Genomic DNA, 19,649 nt, shown 5'->3' on the forward strand with positions numbered 1-19,649 from the left:
CACCAGGTTACAAATTCAAAATAATTTTTATCTGCATCTAGCTCTGAAAAAATATTTGGGCTTGGGCTTGCAGCAGTGTGAGGGACTTGTTCTCTTAGTCCATCTATACTAACCTCCACGAGGTTGCAAATTCAAAATAATTTTATCTGCATATAGCTCTGAAATAATATTTGGGCTTGGGCTTGTAGCAGTGTGTGGGACTTGTTCTATTAGTCCATCTATACTAACCTCCACCAGGTTGCAAAATCAAAATAATTTTTATCTTCATCTAGCTCTGAAAAAATATTTGAGCTTGGGCTTGTAGCAGTGTGTGGGACTTGTTCTATTAGTCCATCTATACTAACCTCCACCAGGTTGAAAATTCTAAATAATTTTTAATTGCATCTAGCTCTGAAAAAATATTTGGGCTTGGGCTTGTAGCAGTGTGAGGGACTTGTTCTATTAGTCCATCTATACTAACCTCCACCAGGTTGCAAATTCAAAATAATTTTTATCTGCATATAGCTCTGAAAAAATATTTGGGCTTGGGCTTGTAGCAGTGTGTGGGACTTGTTCTATTAGTCCATCTATATTAACCTCCACCAGGTTGCAAATTCAATATAATTTTTATCTGCATCTAGCTCTGAAAAAATATTTGAGCTTGGGCTTGTAGCAATGTGTGGGACTTGTTCTATTAGTCCATCTATACTAACCTCTACCAGGTTGCAAATTCAAAATGATTTTTATCTGCATCTAGCTCTGAAAAAATATTTGGGCTTGGGCTTGTAGCAGTGTGTGGGACTTGTTCTATTAGTCCATCTATACTAACCTCCACCAGGTAGCAAATTCAAAATAATTTTTATCTGCATCTAACTCTGAAAAAAATATTTGGACTTGGGCTTGTAGCAGTGTGTGGGACTTGTTCTATTAGTCCATCTATACTAACCTCCACCAGTTTGCAAATTCAAAATAATTTTTATTTGCATCTAGCTCTGAAAAAATATTTGGGCTTGGGCTTGTAGCAGTGTGAGTGACTTGTTCTATTAGTCCATCTATACTAACCTCCACCAGGTTGCAAATTCAAAATAATTTTTATCTTCATATAGCTCTGAAAAAATATTTGGGCTTGGGCTTGTAGCAGTGTGTGGAACTTGTTCTATTAGTCCATCTATACTAACCTCCACCAGGTTACAAATTCAAAATAATTTTTATCTGCATCCAGCTCTGAAAAAATATTTGGGCTTTGGCTTGTAGCAGTGTGTGGGTCTTGTTCTATTAGTCCATCTATACTAACCTCCACAAGGTTGCAAATTCAAAATAATTTTTATCTGCATCTAGCTCTGAAAACATATTTGGGCTTCGGCTTGTAGCAGTGTGTGGGACTTGTTCTATTAGTCCATCTATACTAACCTCCACCAGGTTGCAAATTCAAAATAATTTTTACCTGCATCTAGCTCTGAAAAAATATTTGGGCTTGTAGCAGTGTGTGGGACTTGTTCTATTAGTCCATCTATACTAACCTCTACCAGGTTGCAAATTCAAAATGATTTTTATCTGCATCTAGCTCTGAAAAAATATTTGGGCTTGGGCTTGTAGCAGTGTGTGGGACTTGTTCTATTAGTCCATCTATACTAACCTCCACCAGGTTGCACATTCAAAATAAATTTTATCTGCATCTAGCTCTGAAAAAATATTTGTGCTTGGGCTTGTAGCAGTGTGTGGGACTTGTTCTATTAGACCATCTATACTAACCTCCACCAGGTTGCAAATTCAAAATAATTTTTATCTGCATCTAGCTCTGAAAAAATATTTGGGCTTGGGCTTGTAGCAGTGTGTGGGACTTGTTCTATTAGTCCATCTATACTAACCTCCACCAGGTTGCAAATTCAAAATAATTTTTACCAGCATCTAGCTCTGAAAAAATATTTGGGCTTGGGCTTGTAGCAGTGTGTGGGACTTGTTCTATTAGTCCATCTATACTAACCTCCACCAGGTTGAAAATTCAAAATAATTTTTATCTGCATCTAGCTCTGAATAAATATTTGGCCTTTAGTTTGCAGCAGTGTGTGGGACTTGTTCTATTAGTCCATCTATACTAAACTCCACCAGGTTGAAAATTCAAAATAATTTTTATCTGCATCTAGCTCTGAAAAAATATTTGGGCTTAGGCTTTTAGCACTGTGTGGGACTTGTTCTATTAGTCCATCTATACTAACCTCCACCAGGTAGCAAATTCAAAATAATTTTTATCTGCATCTAACTCTGAAAAAATATTTGGACATGGGCTTGTAGCAGTGTGTGGGACTTGTTATATTAGTCCATCTATACTAACCTCCACCAGGTTGCAAATTCAAAATAATTTTTATCTGCATCTAGCTCTGAAAAAATATTTGGGCTTGGGCTTGCAGCAGTGTGAGGGACTTGTTCTATCAGTCCATCTATACTAACCTCCACCAGGTTGCAAATTCAAAATAATTTTTATCTGCATATAGCTCTGAAATAATATTTGGGCTTGGGCTTGTAGCAGTGTGTTGGACTTGTTCTATTAGTCCATCTATACTAACCTCCACCAGGTTGCAAATTCAAAATTATTTTTATCTTCATCTAGCTCTGAAAAAATATTTGAGCTTTGGCGTGTAGCAGTGTGTGGGACTTGTTCTATTAGTCCATTTATACTAACCTCCACCAGGTTGAAAATTCTAAATAATTTTTATTTGCATCTAGCTCTGAAAAAATATTTGGGCTTGGGCTTGTAGCAGTGTGTGGGTCTTGTTCTATTAGACCATCTATACTAACCTCGAACAGGTTGCAAATTCAAAATAATTTTTATCTGCATCTAGCTCTGAAAAAATAATTGGGCTTGGGCTTGTAGCAGTGTGTGGAACTTGTTCTATTAGTCCATCTATACTAACCTCCACCAGGTTACAAATTTAAAATAATTTTTATCTGCATCCAGCTTTGAAAAAATATTTGGGCTTTGGCTTGTAGCAGTGTGTGGGTCTTGTTCTATTAGTCCATCTATACTAACCTCCACCAGGTTGCAAATTCAAAATAATTTTTATCTGCATCTAGCTCTGAAAATATATTTGGGCTTGGGCTTGTAGCAGTGTGTGGGACTTGTTCTATTAGTCCATCTATACTAACCTCCACCAGGTTGCAAATTCAAAATAATTTTTACCTGCATCTAGCTCTGAAAAAATATTTGGGCTTGGGCTTGTAGCAGTGTGTGGGACTTGTTCTATTAGTCCATCTATACTAACCTCCACCAGGTTGAAAATTCAAAATAATTTTTATCTGCATCCAGCTCTGAAAAAATATTTGGGCTTGTAGCAGTGTGTGGGACTTGTTCTATTAGTCCATCTATACTAACCTCAATCAGGTTACAAATTCAAAATAATTTTTATCTGCATCCAGCTCTGAAAAAATATTTGGGCTTTGGCTTGTAGCAGTGTGTGGGTCTTGTTCTATTAGTCCATCTATACTAACCTCCACCAGGTTGCAAATTCAAAATAATTTTTATCTGCATCTAGCTCTGAAAACATATTTGGGCTTGGGCTTGTAGCAGTGTGTGGGACTTGCTCTATTAGTCCATCTATACTAACCTCCACCAGGTTGCAAATTCAAAATAATTTTTACCAGCATCTAGCTCTGAAAAAATATTTGGGCTTGGGCTTGTAGCAGAGTGTGGGACTTGTTCTATTAGTCCATCTATACTAACCTCCACCAGGTTGAAAATTCAAAATAATTTTTATCTGCATCTAGCTCTGAATAAATATTTGGGCTTGGGTTTGTAGCAGTGTGTGGGACTTGTTCTATTAGTCCATCTATACTAACCTCCACCAGGTTGCAAATTCAAAATAATTTTTATCTGCATCTAGCTCTGAAAAAATATTTGGGCTTGGGCTTGTAGCAGTGTGTGGGACTTGTTCTATTAGTCCATCTATACTAACCTCCACCAGGTAGCAAATTCAAAATAATTTTTATCTGCATCTAACTCTGAAAAAATATTTGGACTTGGGCTTGTAGCAGTGTGTGGGACTTGTTCTATTAGTCCATCTATACTAACCTCCACCAGGTTGCAAATTCAAAATAATTTTTATCTTCATCTAGCTCTGAAAAAATATTTGAGCTTTGGCTTGTAGCAGTGTGTGGGACTTGTTCTATTAGTCCATTTATACTAACCTCCACCAGGTGGAAATTCTAAATAATTTTTATTTGCATCTAGCTCTGAAAAAATATTTGGGCTTGGGCTTGTAGCAGTGTGTGGGTCTTGTTCTATTAGACCATCTATACTAACCTCGAACAGGTTGCAAATTCAAAATAATTTTTATCTGCATCTAGCTCTGAAAAAATAATTGGGCTTGGGCTTGTAGCAGTGTGTGGAACTTGTTCTATTAGTCCATCTATACTAACCTCCACCAGGTTACAAATTCAAAATAATTTTTATCTGCATCCAGCTTTGAAAAAATATTTGGGCTTTGGCTTGTAACAGTGTGTGGGTCTTGTTCTATTAGTCCATCTATACTAACCTCCACCAGGTTGCAAATTCAAAATAATTTTTATCTGCATCTAGCTCTGAAAACATATTTGGGCTTGGGCTTGTAGCAGTGTGTGGGACTTGTTCTATTAGTCCATCTATACTAACCTCCACCAGGTTGCAAATTCAAAATAATTTTTAAGTGCATCTAGCTCTGAAAAAATATTTGGGCTTGGGCTTGTAGCAGTGTGTGGGACTTGTTCTATTAGTCCATCTATACTTACCTCCACCAGGTTGAAAATTCAAAATAATTTTTATCTGCATCCAGCTCTGAAAAAATATTTGGGCTTGTAGCAGTGTGTGGGACTTGTTCTATTAGTCCATCTATACTAACCTCAACCAGGTTACAAATTCAAAATAATTTTTATCTGCATCCAGCTCTGAAAAAATATTTGGGCTTTGGCTTGTAGCAGTGTGTGGGTCTTGTTCTATTAGTCCATCTATACTAACCTCCACCAGGTTGCAAATTCAAAATAATTTTTATCTGCATCTAGCTCTGAAAACATATTTGGGCTTGGGCTTGTAGCAGTGTGTGGGACTTGTTCTATTAGTCCATCTATACTAACCTCCACCAGGTTGCAAATTCAAAATAATTTTTACCAGCATCTAGCTCTGAAAAAATATTTGGGCTTGGGCTTGTAGCAGAGTGTGGGACTTGTCTATTAGTCCATCTATACTAACCTCCACCAAGTTGAAAATTCAAATTAATTTTTATCTGCATCTAGCTCTGAATAAATATTTGGGCTTGGGTTTGTAGCAGTGTGTGGGACTTGTTCTATTAGTCCATCTATACTAACCTCCACCAGGTTGCAAATTCAAAATAATTTTTATCTGCATCTAGCTCTGAAAAAATATTTGGGCTTGGGCTTGTAGCAGTGTGTGGGACTTGTTCTATTAGTCCATCTATACTAACCTCCACCAGGTAGCAAATTCAAAATATTTTTTATCTGCATCTAACTCTGAAAAAATATTTGGACTTGGGCTTGTAGCAGTGTGTGGGACTTGTTCTATTAGTCCATCTATACTAACCTCCACCAGGTTGCAAATTCAAAATAATTTTTATCTGCATCTAGCTCTGAAAAAATATTTGGGCTTGGGCTTGCAGCAGTGTGAGGGACTTGTTCTATTAGTCCATCTATACTAACCTCCACCAGGTTGCAAATTCAAAATAATTTTTATCTGCATATAGCTCTGAAATAATATTTGGGCTTGGGCTTGTAGCAGTGTGTGGGACTTGTTCTATTAGTCCATCTATACTAACCTCCACCAGGTTGCAAATTCAAAATAATTTTTATCTTCATCTAGCTCTGAAAAAATATTTGAGCTTGGGCTTGTAGCAGTGTGTGGGACTTGTTCTGTTAGTCCATCTATACTAACCTCCACCAGGTTGAAAATTCTAAATAATTTTTATTTGCATCTAGCACTGAAAAAATATTTGGGCTTGGGCTTGTAGCAGTGTGAGGGACTTGTTCTATTAGTCCATCTATACTAACCTCCACCAGGTTGCAAATTCAAAATAATTTTTATCTGCATATAGCTCTGAAAAAATATTTGGGCTTGGGCTTGTAGCAGTGTGTGGGACTTGTTCTATTAGTCCATCTATACTAACCTCCACCAGGTTGCAAATTCAATATAATTTTTATCTGCATCTAGCTCTGAAAAATATTTGAGCTTGGGCTTGTAGCAGTGTGTGGGACTTGTTCTATTAGTCCATCTATACTAACCTCCACCAGGTTGCAAATTCAAAATAATTTTTACCAGCATCTAGCTCTGAAAAAATATTTGGGCTTGGGCTTGTAGCAGAGTGTGGGACTTGTTCTATTAGTCCATCTATACTAACCTCCACCAGGTTGAAAATTCAAAATAATTTTTATCTGCATCTAGCTCTGAATAAATATTTGGGCTTGGGTTTGTAGCAGTGTGTGGGACTTGTTCTATTAGTCCATCTATATTAACCTCCACCAGGTTGCAAATTCAATATAATTTTTATCTGCATCTAGCTCGAAAAAATATTTGAGCTTGGGCTTGTAGCAGTGTGTGGGACTTGTTCTATTAGTCCATCTATACTAACCTCTACCAGGTTGCAAATTCAAAATGATTTTTATCTGCATCTAGCTCTGAAATAATATTTGGGCTTGGGCTTGTAGCAGTGTGTGGGACTTGTTCTATTAGTCCATCTATATTAACCTCCACCAGGTTGCAAATTCAATATAATTTTTATCTGCATCTAGCTCTGAAAAAATATTTGAGCTTGGGCTTGTAGCAGTGTGTGGGACTTGTTCTATTAGTCCATCTATACTAACCTCTACCAGGTTGCAAATTCAAAATGATTTTTATCTGCATCCAGCTCTGAAAAAATATTTGGGCTTGGGCTTGTAGCAGTGTGTGGGACTTGTTCTATTAGTCCATCTATACTAACCTCCACCAGGTAGCAAATTCAAAATAATTTTTATCTGCATCTAACTCTGAAAAAAATATTTGGACTTGGGCTTGTAGCAGTGTGTGGGACTTGTTCTATTAGTCCATCTATACTAACCTCCACCAGTTTGCAAATTCAAAATAATTTTTATTTGCATCTAGCTCTGAAAAAATATTTGGGCTTGGGCTTGTAGCAGTGTGAGTGACTTGTTCTATTAGTCCATCTATACTAACCTCCACCAGGTTGCAAATTCAAAATAATTTTTATCTTCATATAGCTCTGATAAAATATTTGGGCTTGGGCTTGTAGCAGTGTGTGGAACTTGTTCTATTAGTCCATCTATACTAACCTCCACCAGGTTACAAATTCAAAATAATTTTTATCTGCATCCAGCTCTGAAAAAATATTTGGGCTTTGGCTTGAAGCAGTGTGTGGGACTTGTTCTATTAGTCCATCTATACTAACCTCCACCAGGTTGCAAATTCAAAATAATTTTTACCTGCATCTAGCTCTGAAAAAATATTTGGGCTTGTAGCAGTGTGTGGGACTTGTTCTATTAGTCCATCTATACTAACCTCTACCAGGTTGCAAATTCAAAATGATTTTTATCTGCATCTAGCTCTGAAAAAATATTTGGGCTTGGGCTTGTAGCAGTGTGTGGGACTTGTTCTATTAGTCCATCTATACTAACCTCCACCAGGTTGCAAATTCAAAATAAATTTTATCTGCATCTAGCTCTGAAAAAATATTTGGGCTTGGGCTTGTAGCAGTGTGTGGGACTTGTTCTATTAGACCATCTATACTAACCTCCACCAGGTTGCAAATTCAAAATAATTTTTATCTGCATCTAGCTCTGAAAAAATATTTGGGCTTGGGCTTGTAGCAGTGTGTGGAACTTGTTCTATTAGTCAATCTATACTAACCTCCACCAGGTTACAAATTAAAAATAATTTTTATCTGCATCCAGCTCTGAAAAAATATTTGGGCTTTGGCTTGTAGCAGTGTGTGGGTCTTGTTCTATTAGTCCATCTATACTAACCTCCACCAGGTTGCAAATTCAAAATAATTTTTATCTGCATCTAGCTCTGAAAACATATTTGGGCTTGGGCTTGTAGCAGTGTGTGGGACTTGTTCTATTAGTCCATCTATACTAACCTCCACCAGGTTGCAAATTCAAAATAATTTTTACCAGCATCTAGCTCTGAAAAAATATTTGGGCTTGGGCTTGTAGCAGTGTGTGGGACTTGTTCTATTAGTCCATCTATACTAACCTCCACCAGGTTGAAAATTCAAAATAATTTTTATCTGCATCTAGCTCTGAATAAATATTTGGCCTTTAGTTTGTAGCAGTGTGTGGGACTTGTTCTATTAGTCCATCTATACTAAACTCCACCAGGTTGAAAATTCAAAATAATTTTTATCTGCATCTAGCTCTGAAAAAATATTTGGGCTTAGGCTTTTAGCACTGTGTGGGACTTGTTCTATTAGTCCATCTATACTAACCTCCACCAGGTAGCAAATTCAAAATAATTTTTTTCTGCATCTAACTCTGAAAAAATATTTGGACATGGGCTTGTAGCAGTGTGTGGGACTTGTTATATTAGTCCATCTATACTAACCTCCACCAGGTTGCAAATTCAAAATAATTGTTATCTGCATCTAGCTCTGAAAAAATATTTGGGCTTGGGCTTGCAGCAGTGTGAGGGACTTGTTCTATTAGTCCATCTATACTAACCTCCACCAGGTTGCAAATTCAAAATAATTTTTATCTGCATATAGCTCTGAAATAATATTTGGGCTTGGGCTTGTAGCAGTGTGTGGGACTTGTTCTATTAGTCCATCTATACTAACCTCCACCAGGTTGCAAATTCAAAATAATTTTTATCTTCATCTAGCTCTGAAAAAATATTTGAGCTTTGGCTTGTAGCAGTGTGTGGGACTTGTTCTATTAGTCCATTTATACTAACCTCCACCAGGTTGAAAATTCTAAATAATTTTTATTTGCATCTAGCTCTGAAAAAATATTTGGGCTTGGGCTTGTAGCAGTGTGTGGGTCTTGTTCTATTAGACCATCTATACTAACCTCGAACAGGTTGCAAATTCAAAATAATTTTTATCTGCATCTAGCTCTGAAAAAATAATTGGGCTTGGGCTTGTAGCAGTGTGTGGAACTTGTTCTATTAGTCCATCTATACTAACCTCCACCAGGTTACAAATTCAAAATAATTTTTATCTGCATCCAGCTTTGAAAAAATATTTGGGCTTTGGCTTGTAGCAGTGTGTGGGTCTTGTTCTATTAGTCCATCTATACTAACCTCCACCAGGTTGCAAATTCAAAATAATTTTTATCTGCATCTAGCTCTGAAAACATATTTGGGCTTGGGCTTGTAGCAGTGTGTGGGACTTGTTCTATTAGTCCATCTATACTAACCTCCACCAGGTTGCAAATTCAAAATAATTTTTACCTGCATCTAGCTCTGAAAAAATATTTGGGCTTGGGCTTGTAGCAGTGTGTGGGACTTGTTCTATTAGTCCATCTATACTAACCTCCACCAGGTTGAAAATTCAAAATAATTTTTATCTGCATCCAGCTCTGAAAAAATATTTGGGTTTGTAGCAGTGTGTGGGACTTGTTCTATTAGTCCATCTATACTAACCTCAACCAGGTTACAAATTCAAAATAATTTTTATCTGCATCCAGCTCTGAAAAAATATTTGGGCTTTGGCTTGTAGCAGTGTGTGGGTCTTGTTCTATTAGTCCATCTATACTAACCTCCACCAGGTTGCAAATTCAAAATAATTTTTATCTGCATCTAGCTCTGAAAACATATTTGGGCTTGGGCTTGTAGCAGTGTGTGGGACTTGCTCTATTAGTCCATCTATACTAACCTCCACCAGGTTGCAAATTCAAAATAATTTTTACCAGCATCTAGCTCTGAAAAAATATTTGGGCTTGGGCTTGTAGCAGAGTGTGGGACTTGTTCTATTAGTCCATCTATACTAACCTCCACCAGGTTGAAAATTCAAAATAATTTTTATCTGCATCTAGCTCTGAATAAATATTTGGGCTTGGGTTTGTAGCAGTGTGTGGGACTTGTTCTATTAGTCCATCTATACTAACCTCCACCAGGTTGCAAATTCAAAATAATTTTTATCTGCATCTAGCTCTGAAAAAATATTTGGGCTTGGGCTTGTAGCAGTGTGTGGGACTTGTTCTATTAGTCCATCTATACTAACCTCCACCAGGTAGCAAATTCAAAATAATTTTTATCTGCATCTAACTCTGAAAAAATATTTGGACTTGGGCTTGTAGCAGTGTATGGGACTTGTTCTATTAGTCCATCTATACTAACCTCCACCAGGTTGCAAATTCAAAATAATTTTTATCTTCATCTAGCTCTGAAAAAATATTTGAGCTTTGGCTTGTAGCAGTGTGTGGGACTTGTTCTATTAGTCCATTTATACTAACCTCCACCAGGTGGAAATTCTAAATAATTTTTATTTGCATCTAGCTCTGAAAAAATATTTGGGCTTGGGCTTGTAGCAGTGTGTGGGTCTTGTTCTATTAGACCATCTATACTAACCTCGAACAGGTTGCAAATTCAAAATAATTTTTATCTGCATCTAGCTCTGAAAAAATAATTGGGCTTGGGCTTGTAGCAGTGTGTGGAACTTGTTCTATTAGTCCATCTATACTAACCTCCACCAGGTTACAAATTCAAAATAATTTTTATCTGCATCCAGCTTTGAAAAAATATTTGGGCTTTGGCTTGTAGCAGTGTGTGGGTCTTGTTCTATTAGTCCATCTATACTAACCTCCACCAGGTTGCAAATTCAAAATAATTTTTATCTGCATCTAGCTCTGAAAACATATTTGGGCTTGGGCTTGTAGCAGTGTGTGGGACTTGTTCTATTAGTCCATCTATACTAACCTCCACCAGGTTGCAAATTCAAAATAATTTTTACCTGCATCTAGCTCTGAAAAAATATTTGGGCTTGGGCTTGTAGCAGTGTGTGGGACTTGTTCTATTAGTCCATCTATACTTACCTCCACCAGGTTGAAAATTCAAAATAATTTTTATCTGCATCCAGCTCTGAAAAAATATTTGGGCTTGTAGCAGTGTGTGGGACTTGTTCTATTAGTCCATCTATACTAACCTCAACCAGATTACAAATTCAAAATAATATTTATCTGCATCCAGCTCTGAAAAAATATTTGGGCTTTGGCTTGTAGCAGTGTGTGGGTCTTGTTCTATTAGTCCATCTATACTAACCTCCACCAGGTTGCAAATTCAAAATAATTTTTATCTGCATCTAGCTCTGAAAACATATTTGGGCTTGGGCTTGTAGCAGTGTGTGGGATTTGTTCTATTAGTCCATCTATACTAACCTCCACCAGGTTGCAAATTCAAAATAATTTTTACCAGCATCTAGCTCTGAAAAAATATTTGGGCTTGGGCTTGTAGCAGAGTGTGGGACTTGTCTATTAGTCCATCTATACTAACCTCCACCAGGTTGAAAATTCAAATTAATTTTTATCCGCATCTAGCTCTGAATAAATATTTGGGCTTGGGTTTGTAGCAGTGTGTGGGACTTGTTCTATTAGTCCATCTATACTAACCTCCACCAGGTAGCAAATTCAAAATAATTTTTATCTGCATCTAGCTCTGAAAAAATATTGGGGCTTGGGCTTGTAGCAGTGTGTGGGACTTGTTCTATTAGTCCATCTATACTAACCTCCACCAGGTAGCAAATTCAAAATAATTTTTATCTGCATCTAACTCTGAAAAAATATTTGGACTTGGGCTTGTAGCAGTGTGTGGGACTTGTTCTATTAGTCCATCTATACTAACCTCCACCAGGTTGCAAATTCAAAATAATTTTTATCTGCATCTAGCTCTGAAAAAATATTTGGGCTTGGGCTTGCAGCAGTGTGAGGGACTTGTTCTATTAGTCCATCTATACTAACCTCCACCAGGTTGCAAATTCAAAATAATTTTTATCTGCATATAGCTCTGAAATAATATTTGGGCTTGGGCTTGTAGCAGTGTGTGGGACTTGTTCTATTAGTCCATCTATACTAACCTCCACCAGGTTGCAAATTCAAAATAATTTTTATCTTCATCTAGCTCTGAAAAAATATTTGAGCTTGGGCTTGTAGCAGTGTGTGGGACTTGTTCTGTTAGTCCATCTATACTAACCTCCACCAGGTTGAAAATTCTAAATAATTTTTATTTGCATCTAGCACTGAAAAAATATTTGGGCTTGGGCTTGTAGCAGTGTGAGGGACTTGTTCTATTAGTCCATCTATACTAACCTCCACCAGGTTGCAAATTCAAAATAATTTTTATCTGCATATAGCTCTGAAAAAATATTTGGGCTTGGGCTTGTAGCAGTGTGTGGGACTTGTTCTATTAGTCCATCTATACTAACCTCCACCAGGTTGCAAATTCAATATAATTTTTATCTGCATCTAGCTCTGAAAAATATTTGAGCTTGGGCTTGTAGCAGTGTGTGGGACTTGTTCTATTAGTCCATCTATACTAACCTCCACCAGGTTGCAAATTCAAAATAATTTTTACCAGCATCTAGCTCTGAAAAAAAATTTGGGCTTGGGCTTGTAGCAGAGTGTGGGACTTGTTCTATTAGTCCATCTATACTAACCTCCACCAGGTTGAAAATTCAAAATAATTTTTATCTGCATCTAGCTCTGAATAAATATTTGGGCTTGGGTTTGTAGCAGTGTGTGGGACTTGTTCTATTAGTCCATCTATACTAACCTCCACCAGGTTGCAAATTCAAAATAATTTTTATCTGCATCTAGCTCTGAAAAAATATTTGGGCTTGGGCTTGTAGCAGTGTGTGGGACTTGTTCTATTAGTCCATCTATACTAACCTCCACCAGGTAGCAAATTCAAAATAATTTTTATCTGCATCTAGCTCTGAAAAAATATTTGGGCTTGGGCTTGCAGCAGTGTGAGGGACTTGTTCTATTAGTCCATCTATACTAACCTCCACCAGGTTGCAAATTCAAAATATTTTTTATCTGCATATAGCTCTGAAATAATATTTGGGCTTGGGCTTGTAGCAGTGTGTGGGACTTGTTCTATTAGTCCATCTATACTAACCTCCACCAGGTTGCAAATTCAAAATAATTTTTATCTTCATCTAGCTCTGAAAAAATATTTGAGCTTGGGCTTGTAGCAGTGTGTGGGACTTGTTCTATTAGACCATCTATACTAACCTCCACCAGGTTGAAAATTCTAAATAATTTTTATTTGCATCTAGCACTGAAAAAATATTTGGGCTTGGGCTTGTAGCAGTGTGTGGGACTTGTTCTATTAGTCCATCTATACTAACCTCCACCAGGTTGCAAATTCAAAATAATTTTTATCTGCATATAGCTCTGAAAAAATATTTGGGCTTGGGCTTGTAGCAGTGTGTGGGACTTGTTCTATTAGTCCATCTATACTAACCTCCACCAGGTTGCAAATTCAATATAATTTTTATCTGCATCTAGCTCTGAAAAATATTTGAGCTTGGGCTTGTAGCAGTGTGTGGTACTTGTTCTATTAGTCCATGTATACTAACCTCCACCAGGTTGAAAATTCAAAATAATTTTTATCTGCATCCAGCTCTGAAAAAATATTTGGGCTTATAGCAGTGTGTGGGACTTGTTCTATTAGTCCATCTATACTAACCTCCACCAGTTTGCAAATTCAAAATAATTTTTATTTGCATCTAGCTCTGAAAAAATATTTGGGCTTGGGCTTGTAGCAGTGTGAGGGACTTGTTCTATTAGTCCATCTATACTAACCTCCACCAGGTTGCAAATTCAAAATAATTTTTATCTTCATATAGCTCTGAAAAAATATTTGGGCTTGGGCTTGTAGCAGTGTGTGGGACTTGTTCTATTAGTCCATCTATACTAACCTCCACCAGGTTGCAAATTCAATATAATTTTTATCTGCATCTAGCTCTGAAAAAATATTTGAGCTTGGGCTTGTAGCAGTGTCTGGGACTTGTTCTATTAGTCCATCTATACTAACCTCCACCAGGTTGAAAATTCAAAATAATTTTTATCTGCATCCAGCTCTGAAAATATATTTGGGCTTGTAGCAGTGTGTGGGACTTGTTCTATTAGTCCATCTATACTAACCTCTACCAGGTTGCAAATTCAAAATGATTTTTTTCTGCATCTAGCTCTGAAAAAATATTTGGGCTTGGGCTTGTAGCAGTGTGTGGGACTTGATCTATTAGTCCATCTATACAAACTTCCACCAGGTTGCAAATTCAAAATAATTTTTATCTGCATCTAGCTCTGAAAAAATATTTGGGCTTGGGCTTGTAGCAGTGTGTGGGACTTGTTCTATTAGACCATCTATACTAACCTCCACCAGGTTGCAAATTCAAAATAATTTTTATCTGCATCTAGCTCTGAAAAAATAATTGGGCTTGGGCTTGTAGCAGTGTGTGGAACTTGTTCTATTAGTCCATCTATACTAACCTCCACCAGGTTACAAATTCAAAATAATTTTTATCTGCATCCAGCTCTGAAAAAATATTTGGGCTTTGGCTTGTAGCAGTGTGTGGGTCTTGTTCTATTAGTCCATCTATACTAACCTCCACCAGGTTGCAAATTCAAAATAATTTTTATCTGCATCTAGCTCTGAAAACATATTTGGGCTTCGGCTTGTAGCAGTGTGTGGGACTTGTTCTATTAGTCCATCTATACTAACCTCCACCAGGTTGCAAATTCAAAATAATTTTTACCTGCATCTAGCTCTGAAAAAATATTTGGGCTTTGACTTGTAGCAGTGTGTGGGACTTGTTCTATTAGTCCATCTATACTAACCTCTACCAGGTTGAAAATTCAAAATAATTTTTATCTGCATCCAGCTCTGAAAAAATATTTGGGCTTGTAGCTGTGTGTGGGACTTGTTCTATTAGTCCATCTATGCTAACCTCTACCAGGTTGCAAATTCAAAATGATTTTTATCTGCATCTAGCTCTGAAAAAATATTTGGGCTTGGGTTTGTAGCAGTGTGTGGGACTTGTACTATTAGTCCATCTATACTAACCTCCACCAGGTTGCAAATTCAAAATAATTTATATCTGCATCTAGCTCTGAAAAAATATTTGGGCTTGGGCTTGTAGCAGTGTGTGGGACTTGTTCTATTAGTCCATCTATACTAACCTCCACCATGTTGCAAATTCAAAATAATTTTTATCTGCATCTAGCTCTGAAAAAATATTTGGGCTTGGGCTTGTAGCAGTATGTGGAACTTGTTCTATTAGTCCATCTATACTAACCTCCACCAGGTTACAAATTCAAAATAATTTTTATCTGCATCCAGCTCTGAAAAAATGTTTGGGCTTTGGCTTGTAGCAGTGTGTGGGTCTTGTTCTATTAGTCCATCTATACTAACCTCCACCAGGTTGCAAATTCAAAATAATTTTTATCTGCATCTAGCTCTGAAAACATATTTGGGCTTGGGCTTGTAGCAGTGTGTGGGACTTGTTCTATTAGTTCATCTATACTAACCTCCACCAGGTTGAAAATTCAAAATAATTTTTTTCTGCATCTAGCTCTGAATAAATATTTGGGCTTGGGTTTGTAGCAGTGTGTGGGACTTGTTCTATTAGTCCATCTATACTAACCTCCACCAGGTTGCAAATTCAAAATAATTTTTATCTGCATCTAGCTCTGAAAAAATATTTGGGCTTGGGCTTGTAGCAGTGTGTGGGAATTGTTCTATTAGTCCATCTATACTAACCTCCACCAGGTAGCAAATTCAAAATAATTTTTATCTGCATCTAACTCTGAAAAAATATTTGGACTTGGGCTTGTAGCAGTGTGTGGGACTTGTTCTATTAGTCCATCTATACTAACCTCCACCAGGTTGCAAATTCAAAATAATTTTTATCTTCATCTAGCTCTGAAAAAATATTTGAGCTTTGGCTTGTAGCAGTGTGTGGGACTTGTTCTATTAGTCCATTTATACTAACCTCCACCAGGTTGAAAATTCTAAATAATTTTTATTTGCATCTAGCTCTGAAAAAATATTTGGGCTTGGGCTTGTAGCAGTGTGTGGGTCTTGTTCTATTAGACCATCTATACTAACCTCGAACAGGTTGCAAATTCAAAATAATTTTTATCTGCATCTAGCTCTGAAAAAATAATTGGGCTTGGGCTTGTAGCAGTGTGTGGAACTTGTTCTATTAGTCCATCAATACTAACCTCCACCAGGTTACAAATTCAAAATAATTTTTATCTGCATCCAGCTTTGAAAAAATATTTGGGCTTTGGCTTGTAGCAGTGTGTGGGTCTTGTTCTATTAGTGCATCTATACTAACCTCTACCAGGTTGCAAATTCAAAATAATTTTTATCTGCATCTAGCTCTGAAAACATATTTGGGCTTGGGCTTGTAGCAGTGTGTGGGACTTGCTCTATTAGTCCATCTATACTAACCTCCACCAGGTTGCAAATTCAAAATAATTTTTACCTGCATCTAGCTCTGAAAAAATATTTGGGCTTGGGCTTGTAGCAGTGTGTGGGACTTGTTCTATTAGTCCATCTATACTTACCTCCACCAGGTTGAAAATTCAAAATAATTTTTATCTGCATCCAGCTCTGAAAAAATATTTGGGCTTGTAGCAGTGTGTGGGACTTGTTCTATTAGTCCATCTATACTAACCTCTACCAGGTTGCAAATTCAAAATGATTTTTACCTGCATCTAGATCTGAAAAAATATTTGGGCTTGGGCTTGTAGCAGTGTGTGGGACTTGTTCTATTAGTCCATCTATACTAACCTCCACCAGGTTGCAAATTCAAAATAATTTTTATCTGCATCTAGCTCTGAAAAAATATTTGGGCTTGGGCTTGTAGCAGTGTGTGGGACTTGTTCTATTAGACCATCTATACTAACCTCCACCAGGTTGCAAATTCAAAATAATTTTTATCTGCATCTAGCTCTGAAAAAATATTTGGGCTTGGGCTTGTAGCAGTGTGTGGGACTTGTTCTATTAGTCCATCTATACTAACCTCCACCAGGTAGCAAATTCAAAATAATTTTTATCTGCATCTAACTCTGAAAAAATATTTGGACTTGGGCTTGTAGCAGTGTGTGGGACTTGTTCTATTAGTCCATCTATACTAACCTCCACCAGGTTGCAAATTCAAAATAATTTTTATCTGCATCTAGCTCTGAAAAAATATTTGGGCTTGGGCTTGCAGCAGTGTGAGGGACTTGTTCTATTAGTCCATCTATACTAACCTCCACCAGGTTGCAAATTCAAAATAATTTTTATCTGCATATAGCTCTGAAATAATATTTGAGCTTGGGCTTGTAGCAGTGTGTGGGACTTGTTCTATTAGTCCATCTATACTAACCTCCACCAGGTTGAAAATTCTAAATAATTTTTATTTGCATCTAGCTCTGAAAAAATATTTGGGCTTGGGCTTGTAGCAGTGTGAGGGACTTGTTCTATTAGTCCATCTATACTAACCTCCACCAGGTTGCAAATTCAAAATAATTTTTATCTGCATATAGCTCTGAAAAAATATTTGAGCTTGGGCTTGTAGCAGTGTGTGGGACTTGTTCTATTAGTTCATCTATACTAACCTCCACCAGGTTGAAAATTCAAAATAATTTTTTTCTGCATCTAGCTCTGAATAAATATTTGGGCTTGGGTTTGTAGCAGTGTGTGGGACTTGTTCTATTAGTCCATCTATACTAACCTCCACCAGGTTGCAAATTCAATATCATTTTTATCTGCATCTAGCTCTGAAAAAATATTTTTGCTTGGGCTTGTAGCAGTGTGTGGGACTTGTTCTATTAGTCCATCTATACTAACCTCCACCAGGTTGAAAATTCAAAATAATTTTTATCTGCATCCAGCTCTGAAAAAATATTTGGGCTTGTAGCAGTGTGTGGGACTTGTTCTATTAGTCCATCTATACTAACCTCTTCCAGGTTGCAAATTCAAAATGATTTTTATCTGCATCTAGCTCTGAAAACATATTTGGGCTTGGGCTTGTAGCAGTGTGTGGGACTTGTTCTATTAGTCCATCTATACTAACCTCCACCAGGTAGCAAATTCAAAATAATTTTTATCTGCATCTAACTCTGAAAAAAATATTTGGACTTGGGCTTGTAGCAGTGTGTGGGACTTGTTCTATTAGTCCATCTATACTAACCTCCACCAGTTTGCAAATTCAAAATAATTTTTATTTGCATCTAGCTCTGAAAAAATATTTGGGCTTGGGCTTGTAGCAGTGTGAGGGACTTGTTCTATTAGTCCATCTATACTAACCTCCACCAGGTTGCAAATTCAAAATAATTTTTATCTTCATATAGCTCTGAAAAAATATTTGGGATTGGGCTTGTAGCAGTGTGTGGGACTTGTTCTATTAGTCCATCTATACTAACCTCCACCAGGTTGCAAATTCAATATAATTTTTATCTGCATCTAGCTCAGAAAAAATATTTGATCTTGGGCTTGTAGCAGTGTTTGGTACTTGTTCTATTAGTCCATCTATACTAACCTCCACCAGGTTGAAAATTCAAAATAATTTTTATCTGCATCCAGCTCTGAAAATATATTTGGGCTTGTAGCAGTGTGTGGGACTTGTTCTATTAGTCCATCTATAATAACCTCTACCAGGTTGCAAATTCAAAATGATTTTTATCTGCATCTAGCTCTGAAAAAATATTTGGGCTTGGGCTTGTAGCAGTGTGTGGGACTTGTTCTATTAGTCCATCTATACAAACCTCCACCAGGTTGCAAATTCAAAATAATTTTTATCTGCATCTAGCTCTGAAAAAATATTTGGGCTTGGGCTTGTAGCAGTGTGTGGGACTTGTTCTATTAGACCATCTATACTAACCTCCACCAGGTTGCAAATTCAAAATAATTTTTATCTGCATCTAGCTCTGAAAAAATAATTGGGCTTGGGCTTGTAGCAGTGTGTGGAACTTGTTCTATTAGTCCATCTATACTAACCTCCACCAGGTTACAAATTCAAAATAATTTTTATCTGCATCCAGCTCTGAAAAAATATTTGGGCTTTGGCTTGTAGCAGTGTGTGGGTCTTGTTCTATTAGTCGATCTATACTAACCTCCACCAGGCTGAAAATTCAAAATAATTTTTATCTGCATCCAGCTCTGAAAAAATATTTGGGCTTGTAGCTGTGTGTGGGACTTGTTCTATTAGTCCATCTATACTAACCTCTACCAGGTTGCAAATTCAAAATGATTTTTATCTGCATCTAGCTCTGAAAAAATATTTGGGCTTGGACTTGCAGCAGTGTGTGGGAATTGTTCTATTAGTCCATCTATACTAACCTCCACCAGGTTGCAAATTCAAAATAATTTTTATCTGCATCTAGCTCTGAAAAAATATTTGGGCTTGGGCTTGTAGCAGTGTGTGGGACTTGTTCTATTAGACCATCTATACTAACCTCCACCATGTTGCAAATTCAAAATAATTTTTATCTGCATCTAGCTCTGAAAAAATATTTGGGCTTGGGCTTGTAGCAGTGTGTGGAACTTGTTCTATTAGTCCATCTATACTAACCTCATCCAGGTTACAAATTCAAAATAATTTTTATCTGCATCCAGCTCTGAAAAAATATTTGGGCTTTGGCTTGTAGCAGTGTGTGGGTCTTGTTCTATTAGTCCATCTATACTAACCTCCATCAGGTTGCAA

Source organism: Phyllobates terribilis, unplaced genomic scaffold, assembly GCF_046119375.1.
Source record: "Phyllobates terribilis strain yellow unplaced genomic scaffold, ASM4611937v1 Scaffold_33__1_contigs__length_13283291, whole genome shotgun sequence".
Lineage (NCBI taxonomy): Eukaryota > Metazoa > Chordata > Amphibia > Anura > Dendrobatidae > Phyllobates > Phyllobates terribilis.